Raw genomic sequence first — 24,352 nt, forward strand, 5'->3', positions numbered from 1 at the left:
TACTCTCTCGAAAGGATGAACAAATATCCTTGAGAGCTGTTAGGTTATGCAAAAGTTATAACAATGTCGTAATGCATATATTATGAAACTAATATGTGCTTTATATAGAGCATAGCTACATAATGTATAAGGAGTCATATTCTATTAACAACAAGAAAACCTATAAAATGCTTCTGAGATAAAGTCCTTCACTGCCTTGAGTTCCTGTTTAATTTTCCTTCTCGAAGATCAACTGATGTGACAAATACTGATTACATCATCCGTTGACATCATCATCCGTTGACATCATCATCCGTCGAAACCATTATCCGTCGATATCATCATCCGTTGATGTCATCATCATCCGTTGATATAAGTTCTGATGTGAACTTCTGATAGTTTCTGCTTGATATCATCAATTGCTCCTAACAACACATTCAGCCCCCCTCCCTTGTATTGTATTCAATATCTAACGTACTATGTAGGAGCTCATACTGATTTGGGATACAAGATAATACAGGCCTTATATGATGGTCCAGAAGGGGGTCACTCTGGGATATTGTCTACCTATAAAAAAATTGATAATCGGTTATTTTGGCCAAAGCTGAAGAAGGATGTTACCACTTGGGTACAGGAGTGTGGATTATGTCAAAGGAATAAGCATGAGCATATTTCTTCACCAGGGTTGTTACAATAAATTTTAATCCCAGCTGTAGCTTGGAAGACTATTTCAATGAAATTTGTGGAAGGTTTGCCCAAGTCTAATGGTAAGGACATCATTATGGTGATTGTAGACGAGTACACAAAATAATGTCACTTAATAGAATTATCACATCCTTACACTGCTTCACTGTAACTCAAAATGTTCTTGATACTGCGGTAAAATTATATTGGTTTCCTAGTGCTATAAATTCTGATAGAGATCTAGTGTTTGTATGTAAATTTTGAGGGTGTTTTTAATGCCATGTGACTCAAAGTCAAGCACTATATATCACCCTCAGACTGATGGTCAGATAGAGAGGGTGAATCAATGCATTGAAATGTAATTGAGGTGCACTACAGGGCATAAGCCTAAATAGTGGATAAAAGGGTTATCAATGAAAGAATGGCGGTATAACACTCCCTCCCATTATGTATTAGGAATGAGTCCTTACAAAAATAGTGTATGGCCAAGATCCACCTTCAATCAAGTTTCAATCAGCGACTACCAAGGTACCTGCTGTAGATGAATTTTTAAGGGAAATAGTTGAAGTGCAGAAATTGGTCAAGGAGAACTTGATCAAAGCATAAGAGGGTATGGTATGGTATACCAATAAGGACAGAAATGACAAAGAATTTGAAGTTGGACAGGAAGTTTTTAAGAAGTTTTAACCATATCAACATACCACTGTGCACGCAAGGGATAATCATAAATTGTCTGCAAGGTATTCTGGACCCTATAAGATCATAAATAGGGTGGAAAAGGTGGCCTACCAATTGGCCTTACCATCAGGAGCTAAAATTTAAAATAACTTTTAATGTCTCATTTAAAAAAGAAAGTTGGTAATAAGTGTTGTGTATATGTTGTGTACTTGATGATTTCATGAACAAAACACCTTGGTAGATTTTACTTAGTGAAATTATGTAGCACTCGACGGATAAGGTTTATAGTCCCGACGGATGACACAATATAGTCCCGACGGATGATGACTTATTATCCATCGAGTGAGTAGCTTATGTAACAATAACTCTGTAGCACATTTCTGCATACCCGTTGTTTAGAATCTATAGTAGTACTTAAGTCATGTTGACTTTAGTTAGATATGCAGAATAGGTTGATTAATTGTATATAGATGATGTCTTGTAATTCTGCATAAGTGAAATGAAGTCAAGTGCCTAATTGCTACCCGACGGATAAACAACAATGAATTCGACGGATGATCAACAACCCGACGGATGATCAATAACTCGACGGAGGATCATGAACCCGACGGATAAAGAATTCAAATATATGTTGACAGTGACAACACAGTCACATGCGTCAAGTGGATGCAAATGGAATGTGGTAGCCTATTCAACTGGGTTTTCGAGAACAAAGAAGCATTGCCATTTCCATGCTATTATGAAGATATTCAAAGATGCTGGAATAGAGTAATGAAGTAGCATTCTAATAGACTAGATAGTTTTTGTTTTATTATCCTGTCTCATTACTTTGTAATCTTGGTGATATATAAACCAAGAAGTAGCAACTAAGAAAAATAAGAGATAGAAGCAGAGAAACATTTGTAAGCAGAATTCTTAGCATTTCTCTGCATTCTTAGTTGTTCAATATTTGTAAGTAGCTGTGAGCCTTTTGCACACAGAGTTCCCTCGATATATATTATATATCTCTGGTGGAATCATTTAGATCCACCATAAAGTTTTTAAAGACTCTTATTTTTCATTACTTATGTTTTGATTCATTTAAGTAACTATTCCGCATTGTGCTAATCAATTCACACTTATATATATATACGAGTTAGAACATTTTTATTTCAAGAAAAAGTTTCAAGAATTCCATTCAACCCCCCCTTCTGTAATACTTGTTATATTGTTAAGGGACTAACAATTGGTATCAGAGCAAGCTCTTAACTTACAAAGAGTTTAAAGATCAAAACAATACAACAAGATGAACAAGAAGGATGTTGGAGTCAAGATCCCTTTTCTGGATAAAGATAATTACCATCATTGGAAGGTAAAGTTGCATCTTCATTTGCTTTCTCAAGATGAGGCCTATGTTGACTGCATAGAAAGAGGCCCGCATGTTCCAATGAGAGCTGCAACTGGAAATAAGCCATCTGTCCCCAAGCCAAGGCATGAATGGTTTGATCCTGACATTGAACAAGTCAGGAAGGATAAAAAGGCCATGAATATCTTGTTTAATGGAGTTGATGGTGATATGTTCGACAATATTATCAACTGCAAAACTGCCAAGGATGTTTGGGATACAATACAGATCATCTGTGATGGCACTGAGCAAGTTAGAGAAAATAAGATGCAGCTACTGATTCAGCAATATGATCATTTTCATAATAAAGAAAGTAAGTCTCTCACTGACATTTTTAGTAGGTTTCAAAAATTGCTAAATGTTCTAAAGCTGCATGGAAGGGTCTATCAGACAAAAGACTCCAATCTGAAATTTCATAGATCTCTTCCAAAGGAATAGAAACCAATGACAATCTCATTAAGAAACTCACAAGATTATAAGGAGTTTACTTTGGAGAGACTGTATGGCATCCTGAAAACTTATGAGCTTGAAATAGAGCAAGATGAGAGGATGGAGAGAGGAAAGAAGAAAGGAGGATCCATTGCACTAGTTGCTGAGTTGGAAAAAGAGAAGGAAGTGAAGATGGAAGCTGTTGAGTCAACTTCAAGGGTCTGTGAAAGCAAGGGCAAGGGGCTTGCAGTAGAAAGTGAAGATTCTTTGAGCCAAGATGACATGGAAGACATTGATGAACATTTAGCATTTCTTTCCAGAAGATTTGCCAAGCTCAAGTTCAAAAAGAACTTTGGAGCAGCCAAACCAAATAGAAACATGGTGGATAAATCAAAATTCAAATGTTTCAAATGTGGCTTGACAGGGCACTTTGCCAGTGAGTGTAGGAAGTCAGATTCCAGCAAGAAAAAGTTTGACCCTGTGGATTATAAGCAAAAATACTTTGAACTGCTCAAACAAAAGGAAAGGGCTTTCATTACACAAGAAAATGACTGGGCAGCAGATGGTCTGGATGAAGATGAAGATGTCAGCTATGTCAATCTAGCCCTAATGGCCAAGTCTGATGAGACAGAAACAAGTTCTTCAAGTAATCAGGTAATTACTACAAACCTTGCACATTTATCTAAAGCTGAGTGTAATGATGCTATAAATGACATGTCTACAGAGTTATATCATTTGCGTGTTACAGTTAAGTCTCTTACCAAAGAAAATGCTAAAATCAAAGAAAACAATTTGTTTTTGAGTGAGAGAAATAATGTGCTTGAGTCTCAGTTCATTGATTTTAAAAAGTTAAGAATTGAGTGTAAGATTGCCAAGGAGAAATTAACTGAGTCCTTGAAGAAAGAAGAAATTTTGAAGAAGCTGCTCGAGCGTGAACAGGAGGTGATTAAGGCATGGAAAACATCTAGGGATGTCCATGCTCAAATCACCAAAGTTCAAGGAATTAAGTACTTCTGTGATGCATCCTGGAAAAAGAACAAAGAGAAACTAGAACCAAATTTGGTGGATGGAGTGCTAACAGATGTAGACTCGACGGATGATCCTCATCATCCGTCGGATAATAAAAAGAGTTATCCGTCGAATGATGAAAATCTTCATCTGTCGGCTGTAAGTAAGCCTATCAGTAAATCCAAACTTGTTAAGCTGAATGAGAAGTATGGATCTGTTTCCAAGAACTTTTTTTCAGGAGAATCGAGTCAGGTTAAGAAAGGGAAAAAGGCTAATGTTGGTCACATGACTGTCAAACAGTTAAGTGACAGACTTGAAAAGATTGAGGTAAAAACAGAGGCTAAAAAGAAAAATAATAGAAATGGTAAAGTAGGGATTAACAAACACAATAACTACACACCTGATAAATATGCTCCTAGAAAAATCTGTGTCAAGTGTGGTAGTGTAAATCATTTTTCTGTTAATTGCAAATATGCCATGCCTACTTCCATGTCTGTGCCACCTCACTTTCCTAACACGAATGCCATGCTTCCCATGCCTATGAATGTTATGTCTACACAGAATATGAATGCACAGTTTTCTAATATGCCATTTGTACCTAATCCTTATTATGCTGCATTTAGTATGCCACAAATGCCATTTAGCATGCCTTACTGGAATAACATGTTTACTAATAGCATGCCATTCCCTGTTGATTATAATATGCATGATAATTCTGTTGCAATGAGTGGTTTCAAAGGCCCAACTCAAATGACCAAGGATGAATCTGATATCCCCAAGTCAAATGAGATAAAGCCTAAGAAACAGAAAAAGAAATCTAACAAGGAAGGACCCAAGGAAACTTGGGTACCAAAATTAACTTGATTTGATTTTGATGTGTGCAGGGAAACAGAAAGAATCTTTGGTATTTGGATAGTGGTTGTTCAAGACACATGACTGGTGATTCTACCCTGCTCATAAAGTTTAAGGAGAGAGCTGGCCCAAGTATTACTTTTGGAGATGACAGCAAGGGTTATACTGTGGGATATGGATTGATTTCAAAGGACAATGTCATCATTGAGGAGGTTGCCTTAGTGGATGGTCTCAAACACAATTTGTTGAGTATCAGCCAGCTTTGTGATAAAGGCAACTCAATTGCCTTAATAATGATATGTAGAACATGTTATGAACTTGTCGGACATGGATATGTCCGACATTCGGATAATGTTTCCTTAATAATGATACGTAGAACATGTTATGAACTTGCTGCAGGTTTGGGGGTAGGGCTAGTTCATTTGATAACTTCCCAATATGTCTTAAGATATCCAAGGGTCCAACAAATCATGGACTTAGCTTTCCTTTCTTTCCGAACCTCATCAATCCTTTCCAAGGGGATACCTTTAACAGCACTAGGTCCCCTATTTCATACTTGTTGTCCTTTCGAGTCAAATCAGCATACTTCTTCTGTCCATCCCGGGGTTGCTACCAGCCATCCTCTGATTAGATCCACTATATCTTTGGTCCTTTGGACCATTTCGGGTCTGAGCATATTGCGTTCTTCAACTTCATTCTGATACAAGGGAGATCGGCATTGTCTTCCCTAAAGGGCCTCATAAGGCGTCATCCTGATATTGACATAAAACCTATTGTCGTAAGAAAACTCGATACGTGCTAAGTGATCATTCCAAATTATTTCAAGTCTATCGTACAGACTCTCATCATAGCTTCTAGCGCTATAGCTTTTGCTTCTCAATACCTACTCTTTTCCAGTCCGTAAGCGTTACTATCTTCCGTACCTAATACCATTCTGGCTATACTGTTACTCGCTAGTGTACTATAACCTTTTAATAATTTCTTCGACCTTAGTACCATGAACACGTTTCGATACAAACGCACTTATAGTACTCCTTTTCTAGCTGCTTCTATCTTTGGAAGCTTAATCAATCATATAGAAGAAAATAATTTATTGAGAGATCACTATGATCATGAACACTTGTTACATGGCATTAGTTAGTACAGAAGGTGGCCAGCCTTTAGTACTTGACAAGCAATTAAACAACATATGGTATCCTACTAGGCTTCTATCACACAGATCAATAGTCATTCGGCAATACATCCCCTTCTGGAAGGGTTGTTCTTCTCAGTTTACACGAAATGAAAAGGAGAGAAAAGAACAATTTTAAGAAACAATATGGTCACAAAATATCTGTTTTGGAATCTACCTCTGGACTATAGAGGTTTATCATAGGAGAACAAAACATATATGTATATATATCAACATCAAGTATTATCGCATCGCAATTCACGTGCCTGAATATTTACTATTCCGTCCATCATTCGATGGACCCATGCTCTTGCTCGACCTTATAAACAATCACCTTTGAAACTCCCTCGACATTGAAAATCGAATATGGGATTTCATTCTAGATATCGTCGTTACTAGAATTCTACGCTTGTACCACAACCTTCCTCGTATAGTAATATGACTCTCTATTGATAAGAAGGAATAAATATTTAATAGGTAGATAATTGACCTAGTTTTACTATTAATGATAACATATACATCAACACGACCCGATTAGTGGTACTCAATCTTAACATCCATTATAATACAACTCTCACGATTTTTATCGTCTCATTATTCAAAGAATCGTTGATGAATTACTATAGTCCACTGCTGATCTACTAGAGTCATTCGTTTTCCTTGGAATCTTAATAGCTAATTATATGGAGTCCATACCTGTCGTATCAAAATCTTCTAGGGAGGTAACATAATCACCATTTGTGATCCATGAAGAACACTCCTGAACTTGACGTACATATGACATGAAGCAAATAAAATTGTAGAAGAGTTTCAATCAAAGCAACTATAGCAGGTTTACACCATTATCAACCATATGTCTTTATTAGGAGATATGAAGCTCAAAGGTTCATTTAGTCCTTTCGTAATATGGTCCTGGCTTATCCCAAGATAGGACCTTCTAAGATAGGTAGCCCGCTCATGGTGATAACATGAATTAAATCTTTACCAAACTATTATTACGGTTGAGTATCATGCAATCATAAGAAGGAATGTCAATCTTTCACACCATAATGCAACCTTCACGGCTTTAACCATCATTACTGTATTCCTTTGGAACGAGCGCCTATAATTGCTCTCTTACACTTAGAGTGTTGGTCACCTCATTGGCCTTTCCTGATAGTAATATTTCTTTACAATCAATGTCTTTTGAACGATCTTCAACTAAATTTTCTACCTCATTTCCATCACTGCTTGTGTGAAAATTCTCTTTCTTAAGATTTGGTGAGGAAAAAAAATATCACCATTTTTCCATAAGTTATTGCCTCGGTCTTTAGATGTGAACATTTTCACGACTATCTCTTGATCATACTTAGGACGTCTCTTATCTTAGGTCCTTCTTGTTTTCACCAATCTCGACCCTCATTGGGTTGATCTATACTTTCTTATGTAACCACACGTGCCCCACCTGGCATTTATTATAATTACATTATATTTCCTTTATCAAAATTTCTATTCTTGAGAACTTTGAATATTACCTTTCTCCTTGTAAAACCTCTAAGGTTATCCTTAAATCCTTCATCATGTACACCCTAGTTACATGGCATATCAAGGTACCATTTACTTATACTAGAACCATTGTCTACATAGTTCTGAAAACTTTCCCCACTGATCTTTTAAGGTTGTTGTTGCCTTAGTCATTCATTCCGTACTACCCAAACTCATAATGTCCCTATTAAGGGTGAAATTCTAACCTTTATCCATTCCCCCGGGGTTCATCTCAAGTTATCGAGGTTATATCCTTAATTCCACCTTTAAAAGGTACTTGCATCCTTCCATGGATAAATCAAGTCATATATCCTTGATAGATTATCTTATTCAATCATTCCCACCTCGATAGTCTATACCTAATTTCACAATAGCATCCTTATTCAAGCTGAGGTCAATCCATATGGCCTCCAAAAGATAACAACGGTTATCCGCTTTTCTTTCCTAATCTGGTAATGATAATAGGGATGTTCTGGAAGATATTGATCGTGTTCAATATGAACTTCTTCTTACTAAATCCTCATTTACCTTTGTTGTTTATCTCAACAGTCATCTCAATGTTGGGATATCTTCTATACTTGGTGTCTCCCTTTTGAGTATCAAGTCATAGGTGTTACATACACTTCACATTTTTGAAGGTTACTTCCTTCATCCAATTTCTTAATTTCTTGTTTTCCTGTCTCCTCATTAGATCCGTGTTCCCTTATTAATCCATCGATCTATCTCGAGTTTCATCAAATACTCCCAACTTAAAGGGGATTAATTATATGTATCATTTACGCCTCCAAACCTTGACTTTATTTCATGATCAGTCACTATTGCGCTAATGATGACACACTTATCTATATTTATTGCTACGGTTTCTTAGGGTTTCACATACCTAACTTCCTTATTGTGTCTCAACTCTATTTTCTTTATATCCCTTTATACTACTTCCCCTTTGATTATTTTTATTTTCGTTTATATTACAACCATTTCATGAACCAACACAGCATAAGTATTGATTTCAAACATCCCATCATTTTGGATTCGTGTCATTTAGACGAACCTTGACGACTTTCACAACCTAGATTCATGATTCATCATACTTGCCCGCCTCTGGTCTGGTTCTAAAACTTTTACACTATATCTCTATCTTCCTTAGCCTTCCACCAGCGGGTGCCTCTTTCTTAGGAAGGTAAGTGGGAAAAACATTCTTTTGCGCTTCGTCAATCATTTAGAATCTAAAATCCTCTATTTCATTTAGCCAGGTTCTTGCTTTGGCTGGGTTAGCTATTCCGTGGAACTCTGAGAGCTTAAGCGACTAAAAGGTCCTGAAGGAATTTCCCACCGTATCGATTCCTCCGGGTGGTGGTTGGGGATAATAGTCTAAGTTCTATTTAGGCAGGTCCATGAATTGCCCCATAGGAGTACCGTCATGGGTCTCCTTTCATTAATCGACATATATTTTCTTAGTATGAAATGTTCCATCATTCTCCCCATAATTGAGGTCATCCTATATGTTTTAAATTCTCATTTTCCACTTCATAAGGTTCTTGGTTCCTTATATCTTGATTGTGACCTTCCTGATTATCAAACTCATAGTTTGTCTAATCTTATTCCTTTTGGGGGCATAATGCTTGATAAATTTTTAAAACCTCTTTATATTGGCTTTATTTACTTTTCTTACGTCTTTCTCTCGTACAGTCCTTACATGGTCGAAAATATGAATTCCCTAGTTCTATACACTTCTTGACACCCTCAAGTGTTAACAGTGCAATTAACAATTTAAAGAAAATTGTGATCTTATCACAAAAGAACTGATATGAGTTGAAATAAACGAATATGTACATAACCATTTGTTCGAGAGTACAGTAACTAAACATAGGGAAGAGAATTACATCATCAGATCTGATCTTTCCCAAAAGTAATACTGGAGATAATCAACTAGTCAATCTAGCCAAATTTTTCAGAATTACGCTAATCCTCCAAAAGTGGTGTTGAATGAAAATCCTTATCTGATCGTTGTGACTCTGCATACTACTTTGAATCAAGGAATGCGGGTAAGAACGACATTCATAACCTGCTCCATCAAAGAGGTTATGAGGTCTAAGATAGTCACAAGTAGAGATGGATCAATCTGACCCTCAATATGGCCTCTAGCTGTAATTCGGTTGGTAGTCTCAATCATGTCCATGCTATAAGCTAATCCTACCGGAAGTACCCCGCCCTCACTCCTCGGTGCAGTAAGTCGATCAATAGGTCACTTCTAAAATTATGGGCCTCAGATAGGCCACCCAAAATCATATGATAATCGGCGATAAGAGAAGCCTGAACGGTTGTATCTAGCAGTCCATGGGGTGCAGGTGGTGCAGACCCAGGAGATCCAACTGGATAACCAAGCACAATATCAGGTGACAATGGTGCAGGAGATAAAAGAGCCATCTCCGCGGTAGGTGTTGGGCTCTATACAGGGGAGGGAACAGAAACTGGTGGAACCTCATGTATGTCTATAGGAACCTCTTGGAGAGGGTCTGATACTGGTATAACTGGTTCAATGGAAGGCCCCATTCCATCTGCCCCCATTATCCGTTGTGCCCTTGGTAACTTTCCATCCTCTAGTTCTGCCCTTGCGGCCATTCTAGCTCTGGTAGTCGTCCTGACTACGGTCATCAATTCCTCAGCGGTCCTTTCTTCAACTCATCAGGATCCTCCACGGGATCCTCCTCAGTAACAATCCCTTCTGGGACAACATCCTCAACTGTTATATCCTCAATATAAACATCATCTGGTCCCTCGTTAGAGTACTCCATCGGATCCATGATCTGATCTCCAATATTTAATAAAATAATATTGCGTTGTTGCTCCTCAACCTTAGGGGTCGGTGCCCCGCTGCCCTATATGATAATGAACTATGTTACTATCATGATATTTATAAGGGTTCCCATAAGGGGTTTAACTGTCAGTACTACAATAGGTAGTCCGACTATGAACTTGGCAAGAGTTCTTATTATCTTAGTGAACTTATCGTTTTAATGACGCATCATCTCTGAGGTTTATAACGCTTGGCTCTGATACCATTTCTGTAGCACCCCCAAATCCAGGGTCGGGGATCCGGGTTGTCACAAGTTCCATTTCCCTTAATAACACTTAATCTTAATAAAAAAACTAACTATTGTGTAATGTGACCCCACAATATACACACACCACAAGTTATAGTCTTAGATGAATACCAAAAATAATACAAGTCATTTTATTCCAAAATTATAAGCCATTACACCTCAAAAAGGTTTCTGAATAAATTTACATTTTCTTTGCCATTATTACAATTCATAAATATATATAATTCTAGTACATCAAAAGTTGAAAACCTAGCGTGTTGGTAGTTCCTACCTTTGCTATAAGGGCATCAACGCCTACAGGAAATTGTGGAATGTTTCCTATCCGCTCATGAATTGGGAGCTTGGTCGTGTTCATCTTGTTTAGCTGCTGTTGTGTGATGAAAGAATAAAGCAAGGGTGAGCAACAAGCCCACCAAAATAACATGTATAATAATTAACAATAAATGAGCATTCTCATAGTACTCATGAAAGTATTGGTCAAGCAGAAAGAACCAAGTTTGATATCTTAACGCGACGAAGTCGCACAAATCTCAATATATATATATATACTTTTTAATAATCTTTGAAATCCTCTGCCATGCATAAATACACAGAGTTCCAGTTTATAACTGTATAAAAATATCGTTGCAAGGTGATCTCATATATCTAACCTTGTCTCAACATTTTTCTGAAAATCTTTGTCATCCATAAGATAATCATTTACTAAATATAAGTTGAAAATATGGAGTTACAAGATACTCCAATATACTTATATCTTTTCCGAATACTACTTGAACTACCACAGTTCAAGGTATAATCAGTTTAAAAAGTTCATCCCATAGATGAGAATACAAGATAAGAATTGAATAAAATCAATCTTTAACATATCATTTAAAAAAATGAAGTTACGAGATACTTTATTAAATCCTGATATATATATACTCGCATATATATATATATACTTCCCTTGAAAACCTTTGTTATGAAAATTATAAACAGAGTTGTCAGTCCCAAAAATTTTGGAAAGAAGAAATATTGGCATAAACCTGATATCTTGATGATCAGGCAAATATATCAATCAAGTCACATTTTCCACTAGTAGATGGACGAATTCCCCACTGGTCATCACCCTGGCCGCATTAGGACCTTATGTTGGACTGCCACTCGGCCACTTACGCTTTGATGGACTCCCACTAAACCACTTACACTAGGATGGACTCCCACTGACCCCATGTCGCCTATGTCGACGCATTTGGATTGGGCTTATTCCCCGAACATTGGGCAAGTAATCAAACTCTTTTATCAAATTAGCAACTTTGTTGTGCAGAAAATACATCACGGAACCGAACCCCCTAGGTTTTGAGCGAGTATTTAAATACCCTTCGAAAGTAAGATCTTAAATTAAAATCGAGTTTTGGGATCCGCTCTAAATTTTAAATGATTTTGAAGACTCGAAAACATTTTTGAAAATGTTTGGAGTAAGGATGATTTAATAAAATAAATCAGTTCCGAAATAATCGAAGAATATCTGAATATTATTCTTTAAATAATATTCCTATAAAGAATAGCTTTTATCAAAGAAAATGAAGTAAAAGTTTTGAAAATAACTTTCTGAAAATATTTAAGGTAAGAATGATTAACGATATCAATCATTTCTCGAATACTTGGCGAATAAGGAAACATTATTCTTTAAGAAAATAAAGAATATTATTTAGTAAAATAAACGGAGGCATAAGTCCTCGAATGAATATTCAAACTAATAGTCACTTATAATATAAAACTATCGAATAAACATTATTCGATTAAAAGTTTTAAAAACTATATATATAATATACACGAGAATATCGCCTCCCAGTTTAGAAAAATGTTAAACTTTGGGTCCCCTGTACTAAAGATATACGCAAATAATGCTTATCTCTAGAATAGATATTATGCAGTTTATAACAATTGAATCAACAATGACATATCAAGATTACGAAACAAACATGCGTATATATATCATATCAATATGCTCCAATATATCGCAAGATTTGCTAATAACAATCATGCACTTATCACAAGATAATGCATATACATATATACATTACAACAACATTTATACGGGTAGAAAACTTGTCTGAGTGTTCCGGGGTAGACTTAAGCTTAGAGTGGGTCCGGTAACCTCTGAACAACAACATAAGCCGGAATTAAATCATGGACGCTTAAGAAACTAGACTTTATCCACCTAGACCCTAAAGCTCGCTTTTGCCCTTAACGATTTACATTACTCGCTCGAGTACCCTCGGATCCACCATTTTTATAGAATTAACCATTAAACATTTTAAGGCAAATCTTTCATGAGTACTTTACCAACTGTCTAGTCCACTTTACATAATTCTTTCGTCATCCGATTAGTCCTTTAAGGGCCTTAAACATGGTCTCAAAGTTACGCGAAGGGTAAGGATTCATTCGCGAAACACTGTCACTTAAAACGATCGTTTCTCCTAAATCGTAAATCGGATATAAGCGAACCACATATCAAAATGAAGCTTAAATCATAAACTATGTAAGCATGGTTATGGTTAGTTCATGGAAGTGAGTGCTCGGGTGCAAAAGTTATGCACAAAACAGTTAAGTAAAATTGGGCATTGCGACGGCTAGAAACTCATGATTTCCAAATTTAAACAACACCGATTCATCATCAATCCAATCAATCCAACCAAACCAATCAACCATTCATTCACCAATAATATACCATAACCTAATCCACCAATTTCTAAGTTAAAATATTCAAAATCCACCACTTTAACATTAAACATAATCATAAGATTAATACATGCTACTAAATCCAAACTACTCCTCCAAAACACATCATTTAGCACATCATTCATTCCTAATCTAAAATCACAAAAGTACATAACTTAAATCAAGGGGTGTGTAATAACCCCAATTTTTGGAAATTTTTGAAACCCTTATGAATAGTGATTTTGCAGATTATGCTGAATGAGAAAATTTTTCATGCCACACTATGTAGGGGTTCTGTTATTGATCTTCTGGGATATTATTAGTACTCTATGTGTTATATAAGTGTATGTAAAGATCGTCAGAATCCAATTCTGAACACTTTGATTTTTCCCGGAAATCCACTAGATACGGAAAGAATTGAGTATAAGGTAACAGGATAAAAAGGATTTAAATGAAAGGATTATAAGAGAGGATCATAAAAGGAATATAATGTATTGAGAAAGGTTAAGGAAACCCAAGTAATAAGATCCCGGGTATGATCCCTCAAACGAGAAACGAGAACGAAAGTTAAGCGAACCGTATAACAGATCAGCGGTCATTATGCAAACAATTAGGAGTTAATCAAGGAGGTTAGAGATGATGAGGTCATCCAACCAATAAGGAGAGGACAAGTAAGGGATGATGACACAATAAGGTGATGTAAGCATGACATAGGAGGGAAGGAGGTGTGGATGAATGATAACCACACAAAGTTCAAGGTTATTAAGTTAATTAACCAAAATCTAAACAAAAACAACCAACCAAAAAACAAATCAAAGCAAAAAAAAACACCAAAATCTCTCTTTCTCCAAGCTTGCTCTCGGCTTTTCTTCTTTTTCAAAGAAGAAATTTTCAAAAATCAAGTTCCAAGCATTGTTAAATCACAAGGTAATTATCTAAGGTTCCTTGTACATAGATATGGATGTCCTATAAGTTTAAGCTTCTAATTCCTTCACAATCTCTTCCAATAAATCAAGGAAGAAGATGGTGAATAGTAACCTTCAAGAAATAACTTTGGTTTTCTTGATTTTTTATGAAAGCTCAAGGTAGCTTAAGCATAGATCAAGGCTTCCATGGGCATTCCAAGGATCTTTCATTGATTAAAAGCTCCAAGGAAGGTATAAACTCCAAACCCTAGCTTTAGTTTTGAGTAATTAGGAATGAATATGATTGATATAGTATATATGAAGCATGATGCTTGTTTGTTTAAAGTTTGGTTGAGTTTGTAGAGATTAGTTGGTTTTGTGGTGTTTTTGGAGTTGTAAATCTTGATAATTAGTTAAAGAACTTAAGTAAAGCTTTTAGTTCATGTGGGGAATAAGTATAAATTGCTAATGTTGAGTTGTTGGGGCTGTTATGATGTAGTATGGATGGAGTTTTGATTTGGTTGTGATTGTGGATTGATTGGTGGTTGAATTGGAATGGTATAAAATTGGGAAATCGCGTAAACATAGCCGTCATAATGTCCGATTTACTTTAGACTGCTTTTGTTCATAACATTAGGACCCGAGAACTCCCTGCTAGGTTTTGACCATTGCCATTTTTAAATAGTTCATGTTATGAGCTTCGTTTTGATATGTGGTTCGTTTGATTCCGATGAACGGTTTAGGAGAAACGACCATTTTAAGTAACGACGTTTCGCGAACGAAACATTACCCCTCGCCTTACTTTGAAACATAGGTTAAAGACCTTAAAGGACTAATTGAAGTATGAAACATTTATGTAAGGTGTAATAGGCAGTTGTTAAGACACTTTCGAAAGAATCTCCTTAAAACTCGTAATGGTTAATTTATTAAAAATGGGGGAGCCGAGGGTACTCGAGCGACTTAAGTAAATCGTTAAGCGCGAAAGCTAACGTTAGGACTCTAAATGGTTAAAGTCTAGTTTCTTAAGCGACCGGGGTCTAATTCCAACTTATGTTGTTATTTATAGGTTATCGGACCCACTCTAAGCTTAAGTCTATCCGGGAGCACTCAGGCAAGTTTTCTACCCGTTATACTGTTGTTGTGATGTATACACTTGTATATGCATTATCTTGTAATAGATGCATGATGGTTATATTAGCAAATTTTTGCGATATATTGAAGCATGCTGATATGGTATATATATGCATGCCTGTTTCGTATTCTTGCCATATATATCTGTTGGTTCAGTTGATAATACCTATGCTAGAGAATAGCGGTAATTTGCATATACCCTTAGTATAGGGACCCAAAGGTGAAAACATTTTCTAAAACCGAGAGTCGAGGATCCCGAGTAGATTTTATATATATATATATTGATATATATATATGGTTATAGTTTCAAAACTATTAATCGAATAAGGTTTATTCGATAACTTTATTTTATTAATGAATATTATCTTGAATATCCATTCGAGAACTTATGACTCCTTTATATTATTTATTGAATATTACTTGGATATTCATTTGAGGATGTATGACTCCTTTATTTTATTTAATGAATATTATTTATAATATTCATTCGAGGGCTTATGACTCAGCTTATTTATTTATTGAATATTATTTCGAATATTCATTCGAGGGCTTATGACTCAGCTTATTTTATTTATTGAATATTATTTGAATATTCATTTGAGGATCTATGACTCCGATTATTTGCTGAGATATATTCTTTATTTTATTAAAGAATAAGGTGTCGATAATCAAACTCACTTTTGATTATTCAAATAAAGATAGTACTTTCGTATAGGTATATCTTTGGTTATTTAATATTCATTTCAAGTATAAGTTTTAAAACTTCTACATCAATTATTTTTATAAAGATTATTCTTTATGGAAATATTATTTAAATAATAATATTCAGATATTTTCTAATATATTGGGACTGAATTATTTTGTTAAATCAGCATCACTCCAAACATTCTTAAAAATGTTTTGCGAATCTTCAAAATGATTTTTAAAAGTTAGAGCGGATCCCAAAACTCATTTTTATATTTAAGATCCTCCTTTCAAAGGGGATTTAAATACTCGCTCAAAACCTGAGGGATCCGGCTCTGTGGTGTGTTTTATATTCACAACAAGGTTGCTATTTTGTTAAATGAATTGATTACTTACCCAACACTCGGGAAGTAAAATTCTTGGAACAAGTTAATCCATTAACAGGCATCGCCTGGGAAATATCGGTGAGTTCTCCTTTCCAACTAGATACGACTTCTTGGTGGAGCCGTATCAACAAGTTTCTACTTGGGGAAAGGGGGAACGAGCTTTATGTTTCAGAGTCATGGATTTCATCTGAACTAGGAGTGGCGTAAGTGGTCGAGTGGCGTCGGCCCAGTCTTATTATATTGGCCCAAATGGCCTGGAAGTTCCGCTAAGGCGGTCCATTCCTTAGGAGTTCAGTGTTCGGTTGACAAGTAAATCCGACAGGTTCTCCTCTACATGTAGAAAATGGTGGGGTTGCACTACTACGACTGATCATCTAAAGTGGTCTTCCTGGCGCGGCAAACTCCCGTAATGAGTTCATCATCCAATTGGATATTTCTGCAACACTACCCAGAGCACTTCGATAGAAAGGCTACGGTTGGGCGATTGTTGAGTGTTGGCAGGGTCAAGTTTTCAAAATGATGTTTGCATCAAATGAAGTATCTCGTAACTTCATTTTATTTTGATGATATTTTAAAGATTTAATCTATTCAAATCTGATCTTGTAGTCTCATCTATGTGATGAACTTTTGAAACTAATTATAACTTGAATGGTGGTAGTTCAAGTAGTATTTGGAAAAGATATAAGTATATTGGAGTATCTTGTAACTTCATCTTTTAAACTTATATCTAGTTAATGGTTGTCTTATGAATGACAAAGACTTTCAGAAAAACTTTGAGACAAGGTTAGATATATGAGATCACCTTGCAACGATATTTTTTTTATATACAGTTATAAACTGGAACTTTGTGTATATTATTCATGGAAGAGGACTTCCAAGATTTTGAAAAGTATATATGTATATATACTGAATTTTTTGCGACTTCATTGCATTAAAATATCAAACTTGGTTCATTTCTTTTGACCAAGACTTTCATGAGTACTATAAAAAGGCTCATATATTGTTAATTATTATAAATATTATTTTGGTGGGCTTGCTGCTCACCCTTGCTTTCTTCTTTCATCACACAATATCAGATAGACAAGACGAACAGGACCAAGCTCCCAATTCGCGAGCGGATAGGAAACGTTCCGCAGCTTCCTATAGGCATTGATGTCGCTGTAGCTGAGGTAGGAACTACCAATAGGCTAGGCTTCAACTTTTGATGTACCAGATTTATATATATTTATGAATTGTAATAATGGCAAAGAAAATGTAAATTTATTCAGAAAACCTTTTAAGGTTTATTGGCAGATAATTGTGGAATAAAATGACTTGTGATTATTTTTGGATGTTCATCTCTGAGACTATAACTTGTGGTGTATGTGTTTATTGTGGGGTCACAGTACAGAGTAGTTGATTAATTATTAAGATTGGGTGTTATTAAGGGAAATGGAACTCGTGACAACCCGGATCCCCGACCCCGTATTTGGGGGTGTTACAGGGTGGAAGCTTTGTTATACCTTCTTGGATCTTGTTAACACAATACAAGATCTTGGAATGCCTAGGAGAACCTTGTTCTAAGCTTAAACAACCTTGAACTTCCAAAAGAAATCAAGAAATAAAAGTTAGTTTTTGAAAGTTACTATTCAGCACCATTCATCAGCATCTTTGATGAATTGTTAAAGCTACTTAGGAATGAAATTTGGAGCTTAAACTTCTAGGATAACTAAGTTATAATACCAAGAAGCCATGGGAATTACCTTGAGAATTATGAATGAGCCAAGCTTGAGTTTTGAAATCCTATTTCTCCATTTTCATGAAAAATTCGAAGTGAACAATGGTGGGGGAGAGAAGATGAAGTTTGCTTGGTTTATTTTGATATTTGTGATGAATGGGTTGTTTATATCTTAACCTTGGTTAACCAAGTGGTTAAAATACTTGGTTGAGAATGAATCTTGCAAAAATATCTTCTTAACTCACTTACATCATCATGCTTACTTCATTTGTAATATCCCAAATCTTTATTATATGAGCTTCTAAATATCATTGTTGGCTTTAATTGAATATGGTGTGTGTTTTTTGATAAGGTAGATGGTCTGTATGTGAGTATATTTATTCTGTGGATTAGATAGATTATGCGTCCTCCTTCTTTTTGTGATTCCGAGGGTTTAAGGAGGGTAGATTGTAATGACCAGGACTTTTAAAAATCTGTTTATTATTATTATAAAAATATTTAATCAGTCGTTAAATGAGAATTATGTGAATTATGTGAGGGATATATTTTGTGAAGTTAAGATATGTGTGAAATCATGTTTATTTGATTATATGATGATTGGTGTATTTTATTTTTATCTGTTTGTCGAGTTGTGTTATTAAATCCTATTTATTAGGGGTTGTTGTAGTGTTTAATTTCTATAAAATTGTGTATTGTCTATCAAATTATTTTTATGGCTTTAAAATTTCATTAAATATTTATAAAAATTTATAAAATTAAGAAAATAATATTTTGGCAATTATTTCTTTTTAAATGATTTTCTGAGTGAATTAAAGTGGGGTATTTTTATTAATTTCAAAAATGATTCAGAAATTATGAAAATTTTATTTTATATCTAATTAATTATTTTAGGATTTTTAAAATTATTTCGGTATTTTTCCAGTGTATGGTTGCCCGTGCATTTGTTCTTTATTTTGCAAATCAGTCCGGGACCGGGCCCTAAAAAGGGGTATGTGTCATATTTTCTAAAACGTGGCAGTTTTAACAATTAAGTTTATTTTTATTTTTACAAACAAACATCAATCCCTCTCCTGTTCTTCATCTCATCTCTCCTCTCTCGCAATCTCTCTCTTTCTCTATTCTCTCTCGTTGTCTCTCTCTTAATCTCTTCTCCCTCTTTTCTCTTTTCAGTTTTATTTCCCCGAACTTTCCCCTCTTGCCCGTTCGTGATTCTGCTTGGCCTTCAGTTGTGTGCGAGTGTATGTATATATGTGTTATACGGTGTGCGTGTGTATGTTTATGTGTGCTCTTTGTGTGGGTTGTGTATGCGTGTGTGTGTGGGTCGCGTATGTGTGTGTGTGTGAATCGAGTGTGCGCGTGTGTGAGTCGCGTGCGTGGGTGTTCGGTTGTTGTATTGTATTGTATTTAAGTTTTTGAATATAATTTATGCTTCATTAGGTTCATACATAGAATAATTGATGTTATTGATTTGGTAGTATATGTAATTTAGAAGTTATATGAATATAAGATTTGCCTAATGATGTTGTGAATTGTGTTGTCAAATCCGTTTAGAAATAAGCTGAGTTCTTGTTAAATTCATAGATTTTAACTAGTTCATCGTATGATAATGATTTTGTACTCTCTGGAAAGAATTGGAATTATCTATAATTTTCATTCTTTGTGTTTTTCTAAATTCGGCCTGCAATTATGATATAATCTGCCATTTGTAAAATTGGTCCTGTTATTTCAGTTTCATACATCCTGACTTCAAAAATTCGTAGTAAATTTATTATTTTAGCTATGACTTTGAACTATACCAATTTGAAAATCTTAATTCAGGATCTACAATTGTTACTTATAGTTCATTAACCAATTCTATGATTTAAGAGTCTCAAATACTAAGTTACTTACGAAAACAGGGATGAATCTGCTTGTGTAGCTGGTTATTTTATAGTTTCTGAATTCGTTACTTGGTCATTTTTAGCGAGCCTTGCCATTTTGGAAAGGTCGCGAAATATCCTACAACTTTTATGTTTTAAACTTTTCTGTTTAAGTTCATATAGGTGTTGTAAAATGTCATTCTTTCGAGGCTGGTTAACTTAAAGTTTAGGTTCGGTAGCTATTTTGTATATTATAACTCGACATATGGTTTTGTGCTAATATATGTGATTGCTAGTTATTATTTAATAGATTAAATATATGAACCTATAGTATAGAAGTGTTGGTTAGTGTTTTGATATGTGCTTTCTAGTTTATTAAATTATAGATTTAAGTTAGCATACTTGATGACATACTTGACTTGTGCACATGTACATTGACTTGTTATTTGTATATGTGATAGCAGCGATATGTTTTATGGAAATACATGTTAGTATATGCCTATTTGAGATTGAGTTATGTTGCTAATTATTAGAGTGTGATTTGAATATGTGTATAGTTACTAGTCTATGTGATATATGTGCAAGGTGATTTATTTAAGTATTTACTCGAGTTGAATTGGTGATCCTAAAATATATAACTGTAAGTTCAAATATTATAAATTATTAAGTATACTTAATTGTTTAGGTGCCGCAAGTCTGGGCGGGTAATTTTCCTTAATTGTCTAGGTGCCGCAAGTTTGGGCGGGTACTTTTCTTACTTGTTTACTTTTATGTTGCTGCAAGTTGAGGCAACTTTATTTTGTATGGTTATAAGGTTAAATGGTGGAATTAAAAAACAGGTGGATAGTCCTAATTACGAATACTTCATGTCAAAATTTTCTAAAATTCTCCTGTACCTAAATATATTTGACTTATTTGATTTCAATGATTTGAAAGCATGTTATGATTGTTAGCAGTAACACGTATAGGATATGTCTGGGTAAGAACATTGAAATGACTTGTGGGTTGTATTTGTGATGTGGTTATTCAGGGTATTGTCCATATTACAAATAGGTCATGCCAAATTTTCCGTAGAAATATTATCATAAGTTACGCGTTCTCGTGTTAAATAATATTCTGAGTTGGTAGTAATTTTTAAACTATAATGTGTGCTACTTATTATGTGCTATATAATGCGCCATATGTATATATATATATATATCGCGAAAGGGTAGAAATAAGATAATCGTTTCAGAAGGATACTAAAGTAGTATATTTTTGCTTATGATAGGATCGGGCATTAAGAGCATGAGACCAAGAAAAAGAAAAGAAAAATAGAGAGTTGAATAGTGGTTACGGATGGTTCGAGATGAACAGAACCAGACGTTGGGGATCAAGACTGAAGTTGGATAAGATTTTGTATCAGACCACAGTAACTGCATTAGTGATATATCAAAGAATTAAGAATAGGAAATGGTGACGTCTTGAGAAAGTATCATGAGATATTTATGTTATTACGAGTGTGTATGATTGCTAAGGACCAAAGGCAAGTATCCCTATCATCACTTATTGTTTAAGTGATATTTATTTTGAATCCTATTATGCAAATATTGTTTTTCCTATTCTCAGTTCAGAATAGATAAATATTTTACATATCGCTGAATTAAATGATTCTGTTTATGCAAGTTCCCTCTGCAATTCTATGTTCAGAATAGTTAAATGTTTTACTTTTCAAATTACTGGATTTATAAATATTTTGGATTTTGAGAAAGATGATTTTGTTGCGAGAATTCCTGCCCAAGTGAATGGGGGAATAAAAATTATTTAGGATGTCGATTGATTCGGCTCCTTTTTCAATAAAAAAGGTTTTTAAGATTGGAATGGTTACTGGTTACTGGTTACAGTGTAGGTGATCGAGATATCGGTACAGCTGTAATATCTTTCAAGGTGAGTATATGCCTTTTCTGGCGCCCTATAGGTACCGTATGGCTGCGGGATACGGGTAGTACCTATATTTACGGTATGGCTGCGGGATACCGGTGTTGTTTCGTGACTAATCATCAGGAACATCATGAAATATAATTGTTTCCAATCTAAACTGTTGTTTTTAAATTGTTTTGATATTCATAGAATAAATGGTTTATCAACTGTTTCCGTTTTTGACTAATGGTAAAATGCAGTTTTGATTCAGTTTCTGATTTAAGCTGATACTTACTTTGTTGTTAAACATCAAAGGTGGTATTAGTATAGATGATTGATGTTGACTTCAGTTTGGGATGTGGTGAGCATCAAAGTTCGTATTGATATCTAATTTAATATAATAGCAAAATGAGTATTAATTTCAAGAGTTCGGTTTTGAGTAAAGTTTATGACTCATTCCATAATCATTGCTTCTTGTTATTGTTGTTTATGATATTTCCGTAAACACTGTTTTACGAGTTTTATTCTCGTCAAGATTCAAAGTATTGCTGAAGCATTTCGCTCAAAAATATCAAAATGGTTTTGAATACAATTAAGAAACCAATTATGGGGTTCCTCAACTAAAATTTTATGATTCAGCAATTATGATTTTAAAATGTTCTGCGTTATTGCAGATGTTGGTTTAATATCAAAATGACCCTATAATTGTCATAATGATCTTGCTGAGCATTTCTTTCGCTCACACTTTCTTGTTTTTTTTTTAAATTTAACCTCCAGTGAGGATTAGCTTGCGTTATTTAGCCGCGTAATTTGAGGAAGCAAAGAAGAAGCTTTTGGAAGGTGGTTGGTCCAGGGTTTGCAAACTAGTGTAAGTTCTATTATGTAAAGTTGTTTATATTATATTATATTCTATTTGTGATATTTTATAGTTGGGCCCAGTATACTTCTTTTCGAAGTTATACTATAGTGTTAGTTTTGAATTGGAATTTTTTGAAAAGAGTGTTAAAAGAAAGTGAAAAATTTATTTGTGGAATTTGGATATCTTGTTTCTAGAACTGTAACCTTAAAAGATCTTGGATTAGTTTGGGGTCATAAATGATAAATATCTTCCGCTGGCATTTATCTTTTGATTAAACAGGTTAATTTGGATTGAGGTTTTATAGTGATGACCTAATCCTCTGACCCCGGATTTGGGGGTGTTACAGGTTGGTATCAGAGCTCAGGTTATAGTAAACTAGAAACGAGAGTGTGTAGGAGTGTGTATAGCTATGTGAGAACGTTTGAGCTCATATCGAGTTCGTGTTGGACTATCGGATATAGTACCAACGATTAAGTTAAGATAAGGCAGATTCGTTTGAGATGATTATGCTGAGCTGGATGGAACTCCAGGAAGCTGCAAACATCTATTATGAAATCTTTCGAGGCTACTATGATTTGACGGCGATGAAGATTATCGATATCCGTGGAACATTAAGAAGTGTCTAGAATTGGATGACGAGTCAACAGAAGAGTTCAAATAAAAGATAAGTATTAAGACCTTGGCAATACCTTCTCTTTCTATAACTTCTTTTGATCTCTTTCAAAAAAAGGATCAGTTAGAGGATATATTCCCTAACACTCATTTAATCATTTTGTGCCAGAATCTTGTTTTCTGGATTTCATTTTTCTCCACAAATATCAGCGTTAAAATCTTTTTAGTATTATTCATTTGATTTTGAATTCCTTTGATATTCTTTTATTCTGACTGAGATGGACAGCCCTAACTATAGGGGACACAAGGTATACCTATCTGTGTGATAGGAGTTGGATGGGATGCCATCACTTGTGTGTGTTGTGAATACATGAAGGTTAACAACCTTTAGTAGTGTCTTGATTTTGGCACGCAACACCAAGTTTGTTTGATCATATTGATCTCTCAGTTATTCTCTTATTTCAACAATACTTTTTCACAAATTCATATTTTGGTCCTGTTATGACATAAAATTCTTTCCTCTTTGAAATTCTATGATTTTATCATCTCAAATATTCGAAGGTATGCCAATCAAGTTAAGCTGAGTTATCCAGGTCAAGTCAAAGCAGGGTTATGTGATGGGATTACCAAGAGCAACAGTGGACTGCGATGTGATTAAAATATCAGTGGCGTACAACGAAGTCAATCTGTTTCTTTATTTCTCTCTCTATTTATCTCCATCTCTCTTTCTTTTTCTTTCCCTCTATCTTTCTTCTATTCTTCTTTCTCGCGATCAGCAAAAGCAATT

This window comes from Apium graveolens, chromosome 3 (assembly GCF_009905375.1).
Source record: "Apium graveolens cultivar Ventura chromosome 3, ASM990537v1, whole genome shotgun sequence".
NCBI lineage: Eukaryota > Viridiplantae > Streptophyta > Magnoliopsida > Apiales > Apiaceae > Apium > Apium graveolens.